Genomic DNA, 10,147 nt, shown 5'->3' with positions numbered 1-10,147 from the left:
AGCTAGTAGTCTATTGATCTTGTTTATCCTTTTAAACAATCAATTTTTTATTTTATTAATTTTCATATATATTTTGGTACAATTTCATTTTGTTCTGCTGTGATGTTATTATCCCTTTCCTTCTGCTAACTTTGGGATTACTTTGTTCTTGCTTTTCTAGTTACTTTAGATGTGGTGTTAGATTGCTAGTTTGAGATCTGTTTTCTCGATGTAGGCATTTAGTGCAATAAACTTTCTCTTCACACTGCTTTTAGCACATCCTAGAGGTTTTAGTATGTTGCATCTCTATTTTCATTTGTTTCAAGGACTTTTTTTAAATTTCTGCCTTTATTTCATTGTTTACCCCAAAAGTCAGTCATGAACAACTTTAGTTTCCATGTGAATGTGTGGTTTCAAGAGTTCCTCTTGGTATTGATTTCTATTTTCATTTCACTATTTTTATTCCACTATTCCAGTATGCTTGGTATGATTTCAATTTTTTTGAAATTATTGAGATTCACCTTATGACTGAATATGTGATCAATATTAAAGTATGTTCTGTGTGCAGATGAGAATAATATGTACTGTGTAGCTTTTGGACAGATTATTATGTAGATGTCTATTAGGTACAATCGTTCAAGCGTCAAATTTAATTTCAGATTATTTTGTTAGTTCTCTGCCTTGATAATTTTTCTAATGTCGTCAGTGGTATATTGAAGTATTCAACTATTAATGTGTGTCTGTTTTTCCCTCGGTATAGAAGTAATTGTTTTAGAAATCTGGGTGTTTCACTGTTCAGTATATATGTATTTAAGATAGTTAAATATTTTTGTTTAATTCAATCACTTATCATTATGGAATGCTCTTCCTTTTTCTTTTGTTTTAACTGTTGCTGGTTTAAAGTGTATCTTATATGATACACGAATAGCAACCCCTGCTCTTTGTGTTTTCCACTTGTATGATAGATCTTTCTCTATTTTTTTTTTTTTTACTTATCCCTATGAGTGGCATTACATGTGAGATAGGTCTCTTGAAGACAGCAGAAGGTTAGATTTTTTTAAATCCAATTTGCCACTTCATGTCTTTTAATTAGAGCACATAGGCTATTTTTTGTTAAAGGGTAATATAATATGTTAGGTAATTTTTCATGTCATAGAATACTATATAGTAGTATTTTTTTCATGTCATAGAATACTATATACTACTTTGTAGTCTTGATTGCGTAGTTGCTTTATAGGTCCATGGGCTATGAGCTTATGTGTGGTTTTATGGTAGCAAGTATTATTCTTTCATTTTCATGTTTAAAACTCCGTTAAGCATCTATTGTAGATTCATTCTGATGGTGACAAATTCCCATAGTGACTGCTTGTCTGGGAAAAATTTTATTTCTCCTTCATTTGTGAAGGTTAGTCTGGCAGGATTATGAAATTCTTGGAAGGCATTTATTTGATTTTAGAATGCTAACAATAAATCTCCAATTTCTTCTTGCTTGTAAGGTTTCTGCTGAGAAGTCCACTGTTAGTCTGATGAGTTTTCTTTTGTAGGTAACTTTTCTTTTTTCTCTAACTGCCTTTAAGATATTTTGTTTCTCACAGATACTCTGTGTCTATGTGAATTTCAGATGGTTGTCATGTACAGAATCTTGAAGAAGTTCTCTAGATTTCTTATATCTCCATGTTGACTTCTCTAATAAAAGTGGGGAAATTTTCCTGAATTGTATTCTCAAATATCTTTTTCAAGTTGCTTACTTTCTCTTCTTTTCATTCAAGAATGTCAATAAATCAGAGACATAATTGCTTTACATAATCTCACATTTCTTAAAGTTTTTTTTCAAATTCATTTTTTTCTTTTTATTTGGTCTGACTTTGTAGATTCAAAAGATTATTCCTCAGGCTTGAAAATTATTTCTTTCTGCTTGGTCTCGTCTTTTGTTAAGGCTTCCAAATATAGTTTGAAATTCCTATAGTAAAATTTTTAATACCAGAAGTTCTCTTGGTTCTTTCTTAATATAGCTATGTTGTCTTTCAAATCCGGAATCATTTTTCTGTTTTCTTTGTGTTTGATTTCAACTTTCTGTTGGATTACTCTGAGTTTTCTTTTCATCTATTTTGAATTCTATTTCTGTCATTTCAGATATGTCATTCTCTTTAGGATCCATTGCAAGGAAGCTACTGCAATCCTTTGGAAGTGATTAAAAAAAAAAACTCTAGCTTTCTGTATGTGGGAGTTACTTTGCTGGTTCCTTCTCATCTGAGGGAACTGATGTGTCTTTTTTTTTTTTTTTCTTTTTCTTGAATTTGCTATCATTTGGATGGGACTTTTTTCCATGACCCTATGACTGTGCAGTACGTTTTGTATAATTGGTTTTATTTCTGGATGTTTTCAGAGGGCCTTTGTTAGATGTAGATCCCTTTGTTGCAGATATACTCACAAGGTGCCTTTCAAAGATATTACTTGGTGTAGCAATCAATTTTTGTTTCGTGGTGTAATTCCAGCTGCATACCTGTAGATGGCATTATCAGTAAGCGCTGGCAGAAGGTTCTGGCTGTGAGTGCTGGCTGTGGGTGGTGAAGGTGATGGAGAAGCATGAGAAGTGCCCTCCCCAAGTGCTGTTCACTTTTGGCAGGAGTGGAGCTACTGGAGAAGCCCAAGAAGTTGAACCCTTTGGCCCACATGCCCCAGGTGTATTAGTCTGTTCTTGCATTGCTATAAAGAAATACCTGAGACTGGTAATTTATAAGGAAAAGAGATTTAATTGGCTCATGGTTCTGCAGGCTGTAGAGGCTTATGTTTCTTGGGAGGCCTCAGGAAACTTACAATTATGACAGAAGGCAAAAAGAAAGATGGCACTAATTAAATGGCCTGAACAAGAGGAAGAAAGGGAAGGAAAAGGTGCTACACACTTTTAAACAACCAGATGTCAGGAGAACTCACTCACTATTATGATAACAGCATGAGGGAAGTCCACCCCCAAGATGTAATCACCTTTCACCAGGCTCCTCCTCCAACATGGGAGATGACAATTCAACATGAGATGTGGGCTGGGACATAAATTCAAATCCTATCATTCTGCCTCTGGCCCCTCCCAAATCTCATCTCTTTCTCACATTGAAAATAGCATCATCCTTTCTCAACAGTCCCCCATCTTAACTCATTTCACCATTAATTCGAAAGTCTACAGTCCAAAGTCTTATCTGAGAAAAGACAAGTCCCTTCTTTTATCCTATGAAATAAAAAACAAGTTAGTTACTTCCAAAATACAAAATACAGTAGGGGTACAGACATTGGGTAAATACGCCCTTTCCAAAAGGGAAAAATCTGCCAAAACAAAGGGACTACAGTCCCCATGCAAGTCTGAAACCCAGCAGGGAAGTCATTAAATCTCAAAGCTCCAAAATAATCTCCACTGACTCCATGTCTAACATCCAGGCAACACTGATGCAAAGGGTGGGCTTCCAAGGCTTTGGGAAGTTATACCCCTGTGGCTCTGTAGGGTACAACTCCTGCAGCTGCTTTCATGAGCTGGTGTTGAGTGCCTGTGTGTTTTCCAGGTGCATGGTGCAAGCTAGCAGTGGGTCTACCATTCTGGGATCTGGATGACTGTCGCCCTCTTCTCACAGTGTCACTAGGCAGTGTCCCAGTGGGGATTCTGTGTGGGTGCTCCAACCCCACATTTCCCCTCTGCACTGCACTAGTAGAGGTTCTCTGTGAGGGCTCCACCCCTGCAGCATACTGCTGCTTGAACTGCCAGGCATTTCCATACATCTGAAACCTAGTCAGAGGCTCCCAAGCCCCAATTCTTGTCCTCTGTGCACCTGCAGGCTTAATACCATGTGGAAGCTACCAAGGTTTATGGCTTGCACTCTCTGGAAGAGCAGCCTAAGATGTACTGGGGGCCCTTTTAGCTATGGCAGGAGGTGAAATAGCTGAGATGCAGTGAGCAGTTTCCTGAGGTTGTGCAGGGTGGTGGGGATCTAGGCAGCTTCCTGACCAGGAATCTATTCTTCCCTCCTAGGGCTTCAGGTTTGTGATGGTACGGGCTGCTGCAAACATCTCTGAAATCCCGTTAAGGCCTTTTCCCCATTTTCTTGACTATTAACACTTTGTTCACCGCCCACCCCCCCCCCCACCTTTGCTTTTACAAATTGCTGCAGCTGACTTGAATTTCTCACCAGAAAATGGACTTTTTTCTTTTCTACCAATGGCTTGGCTGCAAATTTTCCAAATTTTTATACTCTTCTTCCCTTTTAAATGTAAGTTCCAGTTTCAGATCATCTCTTTGCTCATGCATATGAGATTATGCTGTTAGAAGCAGCCTGGCTACATCTTGAACACTTTGCTGCTTAGGAATTTCTTCTGCTTGATACCCTAAATCAACTCTCTCAAGTTCAAAGATCCACAGATCTCTAGGGCAGGGACAAATGCCTTCAACCTCTTTACAAATGCATAACAAAAGTGACCTTTGCTCCAGCTCCATAAGTTCCTCATCTCCATCTGACACCTCCTCAACCTGGACTTCATTTTCCATATCACTATCAACATTTTGGTCACAACAATTTAACAAGTTTCTAGAAAGTTCCAAACTTTCCTTCATCTTTCTTTTTCTGAGCCCTTCACACTCTTCCACCCTCTGCCCATTATCCAGTTCTAAAGTTGCTTCCACATTTCCAGGTATCTTTATAGCAATATTTCATTCTCCTGGAACCAATTTTCTGTATTAGCCTATTCTTGCACTGCTATAAAAAAATACCTGAGACTGGGTAATTTATAAAGAAAAGAGGTTTAATTAGCATATGGTTCTGCAGGCTGTACAGGGTTCTGCTTTTGGGGAGGCCTCAGGAAACTTACGATCATGGCAAAAGGCACAGGGGAATCTGGCATGTACTACATGAGCAGGAGGAAGAAAGAAAAAGAGGAAATATTACACACTTCTTAAAAACCAGGTCTCATTAGAACTTAATAACAGCATAGGTGAAGTCCACTCTCATGATCCAGTCACCTCCCACCAGGCCCCTCAACATTGGAGATTACAACTTGACATAAGATTTGGGCAGAGGCACAAATCCAAACCATATCACCATGCCCCATCTGTGCATTGTGGAGGTGAGCAGGGGAGCAAGAGCTGAGCCCCCTCCATGTCCATTTCTGGGCTTTGGTGTTGCCCTGTTCAGTCGCTGGCATTGTGCTCATGTTTCCTTTTATCTAAAGAAGGCTGTGTAAGGCTGTGCTCCACCCCTTAGGGGTAGCCCACACTAAGGGTTAGATCTAACAGGGATTGGGATCTGCCTCCCTCCCTCTTCTCAGAGCTAGTGGAGCACTGTCCCCAAACTGACCAAGGGAGCAGGCTGATGCACTCAGCATTGACACATACAAACCAGTTCCAGGTTGCAAAACTGTCCCTAGTTGAAAGTCATACTGCTCATGTGAAACCTCAACTTCAGCAACACTACAATCCTATTGGAGGAGACAGCCTAATCCTAACACCTGCTGTCAGGGTGCTCTCCACATTGACTACTCAATTCTGGCTGTGGGGACCCTTCCTCTGCCCCAGAACAAGTGCTCCAATCTCTGGTCTAATACTTAAATGTCTACAGAGGCTGCCATTGCCCAGTCACCAAACAATGACTGATTTAGTGTGAGCCCAGATTAAAAATGGTGTCCTCTCAGTCCCAGTTCTGAGAAAATGCCTGCAGCTTTCCCCATTGTCTTTTTTTCTTTCCGTCTCTCAGTCTCTCTTCAAGCTAGCTCCTGTGCTTCCAAGACTGTAACAGGATGCTCTCGCTTTGCCTGGACTGCACAGATGACTAGTGTAAAGGAGAGACACAGAGGAAGACTGGATGCCTTTCTCATGTGCTGGGGCTCCATTCACTTTATCAACTGCACTGTCACGGGGCTGCTTATCCACCTTCTTTTTCCTAGGGTCTTAGGTGTCCTTCACTATTCCAGTGAATTCCTATCTTCCTTCTTGAACTAAAGCTCACAGAGTTTATCTTGCTATTTTTCTATTTCCAAGTGACTGAAGCACACTGAAAGCCTCTAATCCTTTATCTTGTCAGGAAAGAGAACAAACTTCAATTTCTTTTTTGATTTCCCTTTTCTATTCAAAATTTGTTTTGAAAATGTTTTCAAAGTCCAGTAGTTTCGTTTTTAAGACAGGTAAACCTATATAAATTTGCAGTTGACTCATCATAAACATTAAAGTGTAAAATTTGAAATATGTTGACATCATAAGTGGAAACTGTTACTGCAATCAAGAAATGAAATATACCTTTGATCACTCCTGCAATGTTTTCTTGTGCCTTTCTGCATTCCTTGCATCCTGCTTTTGCATATCCAGGGCTTCTTGCAGCATCAGGCAACCAAAAATCTGCTTTTTGTCACTATATAGATGAGTTTACATTTTCCAAAATATTATATAAATTAAATCATACTGTAGGTATGTGCTTTTTCTGACTTCTTTCACTCACAAAAATGATATTGAGACTTAAGCACACTGTTGTGTTTATCAACAACTCATTTTTTTATTGCTGAGTGGTATTCTATTATGTGAATATATTGTAAATTACTTTTCTATTCACTTATTGATGAACATTTGGGTTATTCTGGTTCTCAGCCATTCTATTTACAACTGCACTGAGGGCTAAAGGAAACTGAAAAGGAAATGAAAAGTGTTAAGATGAGAATGGATGTCATTAAAAAGTCAGGAAACAACAGGTGCTGGAGAGGATGTGGAGAAATAGGAACACTTTTACACTGTTGGTGGGATTGTAAACTAGTTCAACCATTATGGAAAACAGTATGGCGATTCCTCAAGGATCTAGAACTAGATGTACTATATGACCCAGCCATCCCATTACTGGGTATATACCCAAAGGATTATAAATTATGCTGCTATAAAGACACATGCACACGTATGTTTATTGCGGCACTATTCACAATAGCAAAGACTTGGAATAAACCCAAATGTCCATCAGTGACAGATTGGATTAAGAAAATGTGGCACATATACACCATGGAATACTATGCAGCCATAAAAAAGGATGAGTTTGTGTCCTTTGTAGGGACATGGATGCAGCTGGAAACCATCATTCTTAGCAAACTATCAAAAGAACAGAAAACCAAACACCGCATGTTCTCACTCATAGGTGGGAACTGAACAATGAAATCACTTGGACTCAGGAAGGGGAACATCACACACCGGGGCCTATCATGGGGAGGGGGAAGGGGGGAGGGATTGCATTGGGAGTTATACCTGATGTAAATGACGAGTTGATGGGTGCAGCACACCAACATGGCACAAGTATACATATGTAACAAACCTGCACGTTATGCACATGTACCCTACAACTTAAAGTATAATAATAATAAATAAATTTTAAAAAAAAAGATTCTTACAAATACACTAGAATTAAAAAAGCAAAATGATTGGTACTAATAGAAAAGAAAATAGAAAATGTTTGTTTTGGATTGAAGTATGACTGAATATCTATAAAATGCAAGAGACTTTAAAATAAAATTAAAAAACAAATTTTAAAAAACAAACAAACAAAAAAAAAAAAGTTCCTGGTCAGGGACATAATGGTTTATAGAGAAAATCCTAAGGGATAACCACAGAAATTTCTAAATTAATAAGCAATTAGCAAAGTTTCAGGATGAAATTTACTTTTAAAATGTCGATTTTAGTTATATATACTAGAAATGGTTGGAAATTATATTTTTAAATTCCATGTAAGATAGCTTCAGAATGTAAAATGTACGGTGAAATAAATTTCACAAATGTTGGTCAAAACCACCACAATGAAAACCACAAAATGCTGTTAAGTTAGACCTAAGTAAAAGGGAAATATAAGGTGATCATGGATTGAGAAGCTAAATATCTATAATGTGAAATTATCCCCTAGTTAGCCTATAGATTTTATATAATCTCAATAATAATCACTACTGAGTTTTTAATTGGAATTGAAAAGCTAACTCTGAAACTTGTAAAAAAGAATGATGAAGTTGAAGTTCACACGCTACTTGACTTCAGCCCTATGCAGCTATAGTACATTGATTTTTAGAAGGCTATAGTAATCATAAAGCTACAGTATTATACTTTAAAGTATATATATAGTTTTATATTTGCATAGCAATTGAAAAATAGGAAAAATTGAATCCATATATAGACCCACATTTATAATTTCCACAAAGCCACCAATGTATTCAATATTGATTCAATAATTGATGCTGGAACAATTGGTTATTGGCATTTAAAAGTGGATTTCCACACGTTTCTCACATTTTTACAAAATAGATTAAAGGTGGATCACACACGTAAATGGAAAAGCTAGAATTATAAAATTTTAGTAAGAAACAGAGGAGAATATCTTCAAGACCCAGAGATAAACAAAGATGTCCTAAGTGGAACCCAGAAAGCAATAACAACAGAAAGCAAATGGTAATCTGTTTGATGTAAGCCCAGATATATTTCTTAAGATAGAATCTCACAAGTGGAACTTGGGTCTGAACATGATGCATATTTTAAAGAAGTCTTTTATTTTAGACCATGGAAACTCTCCCCATAAATACTCATGAGATTTGGAACTTGGACATTTCCCTTTACGTATTTGCCTCATGAGTGCCCCATGACTGTGACATAAGGGATCTGGAGAAGCACAGTTAATAAATTTGATCTTTGGCCAGAAAGATGGTGAGCATGACAACAGTGAATGGTGAAAGTGATTACAAATACCAAATTCATCATCAAAATATATTGATCAGCTTATGTGAAATAATGAAATGGCACAGAATGGAAATGAGCTCCTTGCAGCATAAAAAGGATTCAGTTAGTGAAATGCAAGATATTCTTCTCTTCTAACATCAAATCAGTATTATGTTTGAAAGAAAATGTCTCACACACACACACACACACTCAAACACACAAATAGACACATTTAGAAAACACTACAAAAAAACATAAACATCATAAGTTGCCAGTAAGAAAAATCACTATAATTTTTTTTCTACCTCTTTCTCTTACACACACACACACACACACACACACACACACACACACACACATTTATTCCCACAAAATTGGAACTTTTCAGTTCATACATCTTTGTAACCAGCATTTGGTACATCATTTATTATAAGTGTTTTTTCCACGGCATTAACTATTAATGCACAGAATTTTTATTAGTAGTATTGTACTCCATTGTATGGATGTATCATAGTTTATTTAACCAATCTTCTACTTTTATATAGTCAGGCCATTACCAATTTATTCTTTAATATAAATAACCCTGCAGTGAAAATCTTCACATGTGAATCATTATCCTCATCCTATTATTTCTTAAGATGTATTTGTGAAACTTGAATTACTGGGTCAAAGAATATGAACATATTTAGATTCCACATATCTGATGGAGCTAAATTGTTTTTCACTGAGATTATATTACATCTTAGCAGTATTTACTACCACTCTCGATTCTCTTCTAACACAGCTGACTCTGGAAGGCCTGAATAAGATAGCAAAAACATTAGGTATGTGGAAAAACCTTTGTCTCTTTCTATAGTAACAGTAAAGAATACAAATTTAAAAATGGGAATTGCAAGCACAGATATCAGCATATTTTATTCTACATAAAGTATTTTTATTTCTTGTGCAAAAGCAGTAGGCAAAGACTCACTGGAAATAATAAAAGAATAACAGAATTCTTACATGAAGAATGAGATTTTAAAATTTTAAAGAAATTTTTTTTAACTCACAGGTATGTTGTAGAGTAAGAGCTCCTGCATGATAACGAAGAGGTTATTTTTTCCAGCAAGGTTTTCAAGCTCTCCTCCTGACCTTTTAATATAAATATTTACGCTAAGTTTCTAGCCTAATAAAAAATTGAATTGTATAAATTATAATTCTACTACTGATATGCCAATTATACAATGTTTTCTTTATCTTACAGTGGCGTCTATAGCAGACATGGTTAATTCTACCCCCCAGCTATTTTCCCCATGTTCCATTGTTCGTAATGGGAACAAGTGAGTAACCATCACTCTAAATGACTAGCCTGAGCCAATAATAATGTTCTTATTCACTTTTTTAGTGATTTGCTTAGAGCTTGGCATTAGATATAATAATGTCATCACTATGCAAAGAGATGGCTTTTTCATGTACAAAGGAAAAGAC

This window comes from Papio anubis, chromosome 12 (assembly GCF_008728515.1).
Source record: "Papio anubis isolate 15944 chromosome 12, Panubis1.0, whole genome shotgun sequence".
NCBI classification, from domain to species: Eukaryota; Metazoa; Chordata; class Mammalia; order Primates; family Cercopithecidae; genus Papio; species Papio anubis.
The sequence above is the reverse complement of the archived record's forward strand: the minus strand, read 5'-3'. Positions refer to the sequence as shown.